Here is a 10,000-nt window from a genome sequence, read left to right as displayed (position 1 = left end):
AAAGGTTGAGGCTGGAGCAGAGCCTCAGGATCCCCAAGGCCAACCCAGAACCCTGCTCTGCAAGGCTCAGCCCTAAACCACAGCCCCAAGCACCACAGCCAAACCACCTGCAAACACAGCCAGGCTTGGGCACTCCACCACCTCCCTGGGCAGCACATTCCAAGCCCTGACCACTCTGCAGGGGGAAAAACTCTTCCTGCTCTCCAGGCTGAACCTCCCCAGGGGCAGCTTGAGGCCATTGCCTCTTGTTCTGTCACTGCTGACCTGGGAGCAGAGACCAGCAGCAGCCTCTCCACAAGCTCCTTGCAGGGAGCTGGAGGCAGCCAGGAGGTCTCCCCTCAGCCTCCTCTCTTTCCCACTAACCATCCCCAGCTCCTTCAGCCTCTCTCCAGCAGATTTCTTCCCCAGGCCCTTCCCAGCTTCCTTGCCCTCCTCTGCCCTGGCTCCAGCACCTCCACAGCTCTCTTGCCTTGAGCTGCCCAGCACTGGACACAAGCCTCGAGGTGTGGGCTGCCCAGAGCTGAGTGCCATGGGACAATCCCCTGCCTGCTGCTGCTGGACACAGCATTGCTGATCCCAGCCAGGAGGCCTTTGGCTCTCTTGGCCCCCTGGGCACACTGCTGGCTCCTCTTCAGCTGCTTGGCCATTGGAGCCCCCAGGTGCCTTTGTGCCAGCAGCTTTCCAGCCACACTGCCCCAAGCCTGGAGCCTTGCTGGGGGTTGTTGTGCCCCAAGGGCAGGACATGGCCATGGTATAGTTCCTCCTGTTGGCCCATCCTTAATGGGATGAATGGAGCTGAGCTAGAACCTGGTGGAGGGAGAGCTAGGGGTGGGGATGGTGAGGTGAGAAGTTCAAGGCCCCCCAACCCCAGCTCCTCCAAAGCCTGTGGCAGGCACTGTGGAACTCTTCCATTTTGATTGGAGCCCATTTCTAATTGTGTTAGGGGGTGGGGGTGGGCAGTGTGTTCTGTAAAGCAAATCACATGGCAGCTTTAAGCTGGGATGCTCAGGCTGCTTAGGGCTGGAAAACAAACCCATGCTGGATGTCAGATCTCATTTTGGTGGAGCAAGCTCCATCTGGTTCCCATTTCTGAGCTCGTGGCCTTGCTGCAGGAGCTGGGCCAAGAGCAAGCCTGTGTGACACACGCAATTGCAAGCTCTGTAATTGTCCTTTGGTTCTATTTAGCTGCAGACCCTGGGATTTCTCAGCTTGCTTTGGCAACCCAGAGAGAGAGAGGATCGTGTGGAACTCCTTACCATCCCCCTGCAGGAACCATGGAGCTTGCACTCTCTGAGGCTTCAGCCTGAGCCACTGCTACCTCTAACCCAGCAGCTTGTGGGGCTGCTCCAAGCACTCCCAGTGACACAGAGCCCTAGGGTGGGTTGGAAAGGACCTTAAAGATCATAGAATCCTCGAATGGGTTGGTCTGGAAGGGAGCTTGAAGATCATGGAGCCATAGCAAGGGTTGGGTTGGAAGGGACCTTAGAGATCATAGAAGCAGAGAATGGTTTTGGTTGGAAGGGACCTTAAAGATCATCCAGCTCCAACCCCCTGCCATGGGCAGGGACACCTCCCACTAGCCCCAGGTTGCTCCAGCACTCATCCAGCCTGGCCTTGAACACCTCCAGGCAGGAGGCAGCCACAGCCTCCCTGGGCAGCCTGTGCCAGAGTCTCCCCAACCTCACTCTCGAGAATTTCTTCCTCATCTCCAGTCTCAGTCTCTCCTCTCCCAGCTCAAAGCCATTGTCCTCATCCTGGCACTCCCAGCCCTTGTCCACAGTCCCTCCCCAGGTCTCCTGGGGCCCTTCAGCTACTGGAAGCTGCTCTGAGGTCTCCCTGGAGCCTTCTCTTCTCCAAGCTGAGCAGCCCCAGCTCCCCCAGCCTGTTCCCAGAGGGGGTTGCTCCATTCTGCTCACACTGAGTCTGCTTCTCAGAACAGACCCTGCTGATGGACATGAGGAGGATAAGCCAGGAAAACATTTGCTCAGAGGATGGTGTCAGCCTGTTTGAAAAGTCCCCAGAGCAGGAGACTCCACAACCTCTCTGGGCAGCCTGCCCCAGGCTCCAACAGCCTCACACCGAAGAAGTTTCTCCTCACACTGAGGTGGAACCTCCTGGGCTCCAGTTTGTGTCCACTGCCCCTTGACCTGTCACAACCACCAAACAGATCCTGGCCCCTGCTTCTTGCCCCCTGCTTCTTGCCCCCCATCCCTCAGATATTGATAGACATTGAGAGATCCCCTCTCAGCCTTCTCCCTGCAGGCTAACCACCCCCAGGTCTCTCAGCCTGTCCTCCTCACCCAGCTGTTCCCAGGACCTTCAGCATCCTCACAGCCTCCCTTGAACACTCTCCAGCATAACTCTGTCCCTCTTGACCTGGGGAGCCCAGAACTGGCTACAATGCTCCAGCTGTGGCCTCACCAGGGCAGAGTAGAGGGAGAGGAGAACCTCCCCAGCCCTGCTGGCCACACTCTTCTTGATGCCCTCCACGATGCCATTGGCCACAAGGACACTTTGCTGTCCCATGGATCACATCCTGCACACAGGAAAAGTGTGGCCAGCAGGGCTGGGGAGGTTCTGCTGCCTCTCTGCTCTGCTGAGACCACAGCTGCAATCCTGTGTCCAGTTAGGGCCTCCCCAGGTCAACAGAGACAGAGAGCTGCTGGAGAGAATCCAAGCAGAGCCAGGAGGAGGATTTGGGGACTTGAGCATCTCCCCTGTGAGGAGAGACTGAGAGCCCTGGGGCTGTTGAGTCTGGGGAGGAGAAGGCTGAGAGGGATCTGATCAATGTCTATCAATAGCTGGGAGGGGTGGGGGCAAGGGGAGGGGGGCAAGCTCTTTTGGGTGGTGCACAGTGATAAGAGATGGAACAAGAAGTTCAAGCTTGACCAGAGAAGGTTTCAGCTCAGCATGGGGAGGAACTTCTTTGGTGTGAGGCTGCTGGAGGCCTGGAGCAGGCTGCCCAGAGAGGTTGTGGAGTCTCCTGCTCTGGAGCCTTTCCAGCCCTGTCTGGATGTGTTCTGTGTGACCTGTGCTGGATTCCATGGTCCTGCTCTGGCAGGGGGTTGGACTGGATGATCTCTGGAGATCCCTCCCTACCTCTAATGTACTGTGAGCCTCTGAGACTCAGCCTATGCCCACTTTCTGAACAGTATCTTTGAAAAACTTGGAGAGGGTGAGATAAAAAGCTCCAAAACTTCATTTGAAGCCTTCAGGACCTGGTTGGCTGTGGAAGGCTCCCAGAGCTCCCCATCCATTTTGCTTATCAAAAAGAAAACAGAGAGGTGGTTTGATTACAGCACCCTAAGTGCCTACAGAGGAAGCAAACCCAAGGTAGGGGAGGCCTCTGTAATCTAATACAGAAATAAACCAACCAGAACCAGTGGCTGGGAGCCAGATGAATTCCAATTGGAAAGGAGCCACAGTGGAGAATGATTCAGTGTTGGAACAAAGCAGCAAAGGAAGCTGTGGATTATCCATCTCCTGATTCAGATCAAGGCTGGAGGCTGTCGTCGTTGGAACCAAGCAGGAGGGAGGAGGTTTCCCTCTAAATCAAAGTTACTGAGGGAATTAAAAGGCATCTCAGATATCCAGCTGGAGGCCAGGCACAAGTGGTGCTCTTCAGGGCTCAGCGTTGGGAATACTTCTGTTTAACATCTTCATTGATGGCCTTGATGAAGGCACAGAGAGAGACAGCAGTCAGGTGGGAGAGGACACCAAGTTGGGTGGAGAGTTGATCTGTACCAGGGCAGGGAGGCTCTGCAGAGGGACTTGGGGAGGTTGGATCCATGGCCAAGAGGAGCTTCACCAAGGCCAAGTGCCCTTGGGGCACAGCAACCCCCAGCAAGGCTCCAGGCTTGGGGCAGTGTGGCTGGAAAGCTGCTGGCACAAAGGGACCTGGGGGCTCCAATGGCCAAGCAGCTGAAGAGGAGGCAGCAGTGTGCCCAGGGGGCCAAGAGAGCCAAAGGCCTCCTGGCTGGGATCAGCAATGCTGTGTCCAGCAGCAGCAGGGAGGGGATTGTCTCCTGGCACTCAGCTCTGGGCAGCCCACACCTCGAGGCTTGTGTCCAGTGCTGGGCAGCTCAAGGCAAGAGAGCTGTGGAGGTGCTGGAGCCAGTGCCCCCTGAGACCATCCAGGCCAACCAGCAACCAGAGGATGGTTTGGGTTGGAAAAAGCTTCTGAAATCATCCAGGCCAACAGCAACTCAACCCCACCATGGCCATCAAACCCTGGCCCCAAGTGCCATGGCCACAGGTTTCTGGAACCCCTCCAGCCATGGGGACTCCACCACCTCCCTGGGCAGCCTCTGCCAATCCCTGACCACTCTTGCACCAAAGACATTTTTCTAATCTCCAACCTCAGCCTCCCCTGGCACAATCTCAGGCCAGTTCCTCTCCTTCTATCCCCTGAGACTGGGGAGCAGAGCCCAACCCCCACCTGGCTCCAGCCTCCTCTCAGGGAGCTGCAGAGAGTAAGGAGGTCTCCCTCAGCCTCCTCTTCCCCACACTGAACACCCCCAGCTCCCTCAGCTGCTCCTCCCCAGCCCTGTTCTCCAGACCCTTCCCCAGCTCTGTTGCCCTTCCCTGGCCCTGCTCCAGCTCCTCAGTGTCTTACAACATTCTGTTTCTCCAAGAGATCTTTCAGCTTGCTCCTTCCCCTCCATGGAAGCTCCTAACCTTGCCTGGATTAGTGGGAATCCAAACATTGGCTTTGCATCTTTCACAGAGCAGAAATGAAGGCAAACACAAATTCTCCTCCAGTGGAGGAAGATGAAATAAAACTCTGCCTCCTGGAGCTTTGTTTATTTCCCAGGGTCCTGTGTTGGTTAGGGGTGGTAGGAGAGGTCTGTAAACAACAGAAAGCAAACCCAAACAAAGCCATGGCTCAAACCCAAAGCTTTGAGATGGTCTGAGAGGAACAATAAAAACAAGGAAGAAGGTCTTGGTTTGCCTCTTCGGGTGTGGGGCAGAGTTTGGAGATGCCACCAGCTGGCTGCTGGGAGAGGATGGGCATCTAGGTGGAGCTGGGCAAGAAGCAGCCAAAATCAATGACTTGGGCACCATCCTGGGGTTGATTTCCCTAAAGCCCAGGGAAAATTATAGCCCTCCAAATGTTGCTGCTTGAGCCAGAGCCCTAATTGAGGAGCTCTGGTCCTTGGAGAGGCAGCTCTTTGATCCCAGGGAGAGTGACCTCAGTGGAGAGCAAGATGGAACATGAAGGGAAGAGCCCAGCTGGTCATGCAAGCATCTTGCTTAGGTTAAGAATGGCCCAGATCCATGCTGCTTAGGTTAAGAATGGTCCAGACCCATGATGCTTAGATTAGGAATGGTCCAGATGCATTATGCTTAGATTAAGAGTGCTCCAGATCCATGATGTTTAGATTAAGAATGGTCCAGACCCATGTGGTTACATTCAGTATGGTCCAGATCCATGCTGCTTGGGTTAAGTAATGGTCCAGATCCATGCTGCTTATAGGTCAAAGCCTGCACTCTCTGGAGGTCAAGTCCTGCACTCTCTGGAGGTCACAGTCTGCACTCTTCTGGAGGTCAAAGCCAGTGCTCTCTGGAGGTCACAGTCTGCACTCTCTGGAGGTCAAAGCCTGCACTCTCTGGAGGTCAAGTCCTGCACTCTCTGGAGGTCACAGTCTGCACTCTTCTGGAGGTCAAAGCCAGTGCTCTCTGGAGGTCACAGTTGGCACTCTTCTGGAGGTCAAAGCCAGTGCTCTCTGGAGGTCACAGTCTGCACTCTTCTGGAGGTCAAAGCCAGTGCTCTCTGGAGGTCACAGTCGGCACTCTTCTGGAGGTCAAAGCCTGTGCTCTTTGGAGGTCAAGTCCTGCACTCTTCTGGAGGTCAAACCCTTCACTCTTCTGGAGGTCACAGTCTGCACTCTCTGGAGGTCACAGTCTGCACTCTCTGGAGGTCAAGTCCTGCACTCTCTGGAGGTCAAGTTCTGCACTCTCTGGAGGTCAAAGCCTGCACTCTTTCTGGAGGTCAAAGCCTGCAGTCCTCTGGAGGTGCCAGCCTGCACTCTTCTGGAGGTCAAAGCCTTCACTCTTCTGGAGGTCACAGTCTGCACTCTCTGCAGGTCAAGTCCTGCACTCTTCTGGAGGTCACAGTCTGCACTCTCTGGAGGTCAAGTCCTGCACTCTCTGGAGGTCAAGTCCTGCACTTTCTGGATGTCAAATCCTGCACTCTTCTGCAGGTCCTAGTCTGCACTCTCTGGAGGTTAAGTCCTGCACTCCTCTGGAGGCCAGCCTGCAAACAATGCTCTGTGGCAGAGAACTTTTCTGTTCTGCTGCTGAATGGAAGGAGTTGAATATCCAACACCCAACCGTGGGCCTGAGGCTATCTTCTCCCAGGGCTGCCCATGGAGCAGGCTCTGCTTCCCTGCCCTCCATTGTAGCTCTCTCTCAGGTGCCTTCAGTCCAATGCCCTTCTCCTAGAGTCTCTGCATGTACAGAAGGGGGAAAGTGTTGCTCATTAGCAGCTCCTCCTGACTGCTAATTCTCGAGGAGATGAAAACTCTAATTTCTGAGAGGGTTGTGGCAGTCAGGTGAGGCTGGCAGCAGGTAATCAATCACAACTACACTGAACCACCAGATTCCAAAGTCACAGCACTTCAAAACCCTGTTTGAGCAGGGAGGGGCCAGACCCTGAAATGATTTCATCTTGCAGAGTGCAAATAAGAGGGGAAAATAGAAGAGGAGGCAGGGGAGAAAGCTGGGGAGGGGTTTGCTTGAGAAGGGCTTGCAGTGATAGGATGAGGGGGAATGGGTTTGAGCTGGAAGAGGAGAAATTGAGGCTGGAGGTGAGGAAGAAATTCCTGATTTAGAGTCACAGAAGGGCTCAGGTTGGGAGGGACCTCAGGGAGATCACCTCCTCTGTCCAAATAGGCAAACTAATAAATCAGCAAATCAATAAATCAGCAAATAAATAAACAAACAAATAAATAAACAAACAAGTAAACAATTTGACAAACAAATAAATCAGGAAATAAATCAATCAATAAATCAATAAATCAGCAAATAAATAGATGAACAAATAAATAAACAAATCAATAAATTGGCACAGAAATAAATCAGCAAATAAATTAATCAATAAATCAACAAATCACTCAATAAATCAGCAAATCAATAAATCAACAGACAAATCAATGAATCAATAAACCAGCAAATCAATAAATCAATAAACCAGCTAATCAATAGATCAAGAAATGAATAATTGGCAAAGAAATGAATCAGCAAATCAGTTAAAGCCCCAAAATGAAACAGCAACGCAAATCAATAAGTCACCAAATCAAAAATCACCAAATAGACAACTGAATAAATCAATCAATCAATCAATCAATCAATCACCAAACCCAATTGAAAAGCACCCAATGAAGGAAGCACTGCAGCAGCAAATAACTTAAGGGAGTCAGGGAGCCAAGGGGAGGCCAAGCACCCCAAAATCCACAGGGACAGAAACTGAGAGCTAAGTGAAGGATGGATGGATGGATGGGTGGATGGATGAATGGATGGATGGATGGAGGATGGATGGATAGATGGATGGATGGTGGATGCATGGATGGATGAATGAGTGGATGGATGGAGGAAGGATGGATGGATGGATGGATGGATGGATGGATGGATGGATGGATGGATGGAGGATGGATGGATGGATGGATGGATGGTGGATGCATGGATGGATGAATGAGTGGATGGATGGAGGAAGGATGGATGGATGGATGGATGGATGGATGAATGGATGGATGGATTGATGGATGGGTGGATGGATGGAGGATGGATGGATGGATGGATGGATGGATTGATGGATGGGTGGATGGATGGAGGATGGATGGATGGATGGATGGATGGATGGATGAATAAGTGGATGGGTGGATGGATGGATGGATGGATGGATGAATAAGTGGATGGATAGATGGATGGATGGATGGGTGGATGGAGGGATGGGTGGATGGATGGATGAATGAGTGGATGGATGGGTGGATGGATGGAATGGATGGAATGGATGGATGAATGGGTGGATGGATGGATGAATGAGTGGATGGATGGGTGGATGGATGGAATGGATGGAATGGATGGATGGATGAATGGATGGATGGATGGATGAATGAGTGGGTGGATGGGTGGATGGATGGATGGAATGGATGGATGGATGGATGAATAGATGGATGGATGGATAGATGGATGGATAGATGGATGGATGGACTGAAAGCAAAAGCAGAGCAAACAAACAATAAGCAGGGAAAGAAGTAACTAACTAACTAACAAACTAATTAACTAACTAAGTAATTGGTGAGGCAGCTCCTGCTCCCCCCTGCTGCAGCCCACCACAGCCAGGCCTCCTCCAGCCCCTCCTGCACCAGTGCTGCCAGAGAGAATTTTGTCTTCCCAACTCCTTTGCCTCCCTCAAGCCCAGCAGAGGCGGAGGGGCAGGCGGCTCCCCTGCGCTCCCAGCTCGGGGGGTTGTGGTGGTGGGGTTGGGGGGGTGGGGAAGGGCCGGGATGGGGAGGAAAAGATATTTTTCCCTTTACTTTGTCATTTTCAGTGCGGGGGGAAAACAATGGTGGCATCTGTGCCCTGGTGCTAAGTGCTCATTTGCATGCAGAGGCAGGGAGATATCCGTTTATTATCAATTTTCTGCATTACTTCATTTCATGGTGTTTAAAACAATGGCATTCAAAGGCTTCAGCAGCCCACAGCCAAGCTATTCAGGGCTCCAGCAGCATCATATAATAACCTTATTCAGGGACAGACACATACATCATAGTTTGCTGACTTAAAAACAGAGAGAGAGAGAGGGGAGAGGAGGAGAAGGCAGAGAGAAGCAACTCCTAGAGAGAGCTGCAGGCAGAGTTTGTTAAACATCAGAGATTGCACAGTCAGAGGGAGAGAGAGGAGAAGGGATGGAGAAGAAACTCCTAGAGAGAGCTGGAGGCAAAGCTTGTTAAACACCAGAGAGCAAAACCAGACAGAAGGGGAAGGGAAAGGGGAAGGAGAAGGGGAAGGGAAAGGGGAAGGAGAAGGGGAAGGGGAAGGAGAAGAAGGAGAAGGAGAAGGAGAAGGAAGAAGGAGAAGGAAGAAAGGAGAAGGAAGAAGGAAGAAGGAAGAAGGAAGAAGGAAGAAGGAAGAAGGAAGAAGGAAGAAGGAAGAAGGAAGAAGGAAGAAGGAAGAAGGAAGAAGGAAGAAGGAAGGAGAAGGAAGAAGGAAGCAGAAGGAAGAAGGAGAAGGAGGAGAAGGAAGGAGAAGGAGAAGAAGGAAGAAGAAGAAGGAGAATGAAGAAGGAGAAGGAGGAGAAGGAGAAAGGAGGAGGAGAAGGGAGAGAGAAGCAACTCCTAGAGAGAGCTGGAGATTGAAGTTGTTAAACATCAGAGATAGCAAAACCAGAGAGAGAGGAGAAGGGGTAGAGAAGCAACTCCTAGAGAGAGCTGAAGGCAGAGCTTGCACAACCAGAGAGAAAAAAAAGGGAGAAAGAAGCAACTCCTAGAAGTGACTCCTAGAGAGAGTTGGAAAAGGATTTGTTAAACATCAGAGAGCACAACCAGAGAGAGAAGGAGAAGGGGTTGAGAAGCAACTCCCAGAGAGCACAATTCCAGGACATTTCCTCTCCTACCACCTGAGACTGGGGAGCAGAGCCCAACCCCCACCTCATTCCAGCCTCCTCCCAGGATGAACACCCCCAGCTCCCTCAGCTGCTCCTCCCCAGCCCTGTTCCCCAGACCCTTCCCCAGCTTGGTTGCCATTCCCTGGCCCTGCTCCAGCTCCTCAATGTCCTTCTTGGAGTGAGTGGCCCAAAACTGAACCCAGGATTCAAAGTGTGGCCTCAGCAGTGCCCAGTCCAGGGGCACCATCTCTGCCCTGCTCCTGCTGCCCACACCATTGCTGCTCCAGGCCAGGCTGCTGATGCTCTCCTTGGCCCCCTGGGCACTGCTGGCTGATGTTCAGCTGCTGTCCACCAGCACTCCCAGGGCCTTTTCTGCTGAGTAACTTTCTAGCC

This window comes from Melanerpes formicivorus, unplaced genomic scaffold, assembly GCF_026170545.1.
Source record: "Melanerpes formicivorus ecotype bairdi unplaced genomic scaffold, bMelFor1.0.p_v2 SCAF_122, whole genome shotgun sequence".
NCBI lineage: Eukaryota > Metazoa > Chordata > Aves > Piciformes > Picidae > Melanerpes > Melanerpes formicivorus.
The sequence above is the reverse complement of the archived record's forward strand: the minus strand, read 5'-3'. Positions refer to the sequence as shown.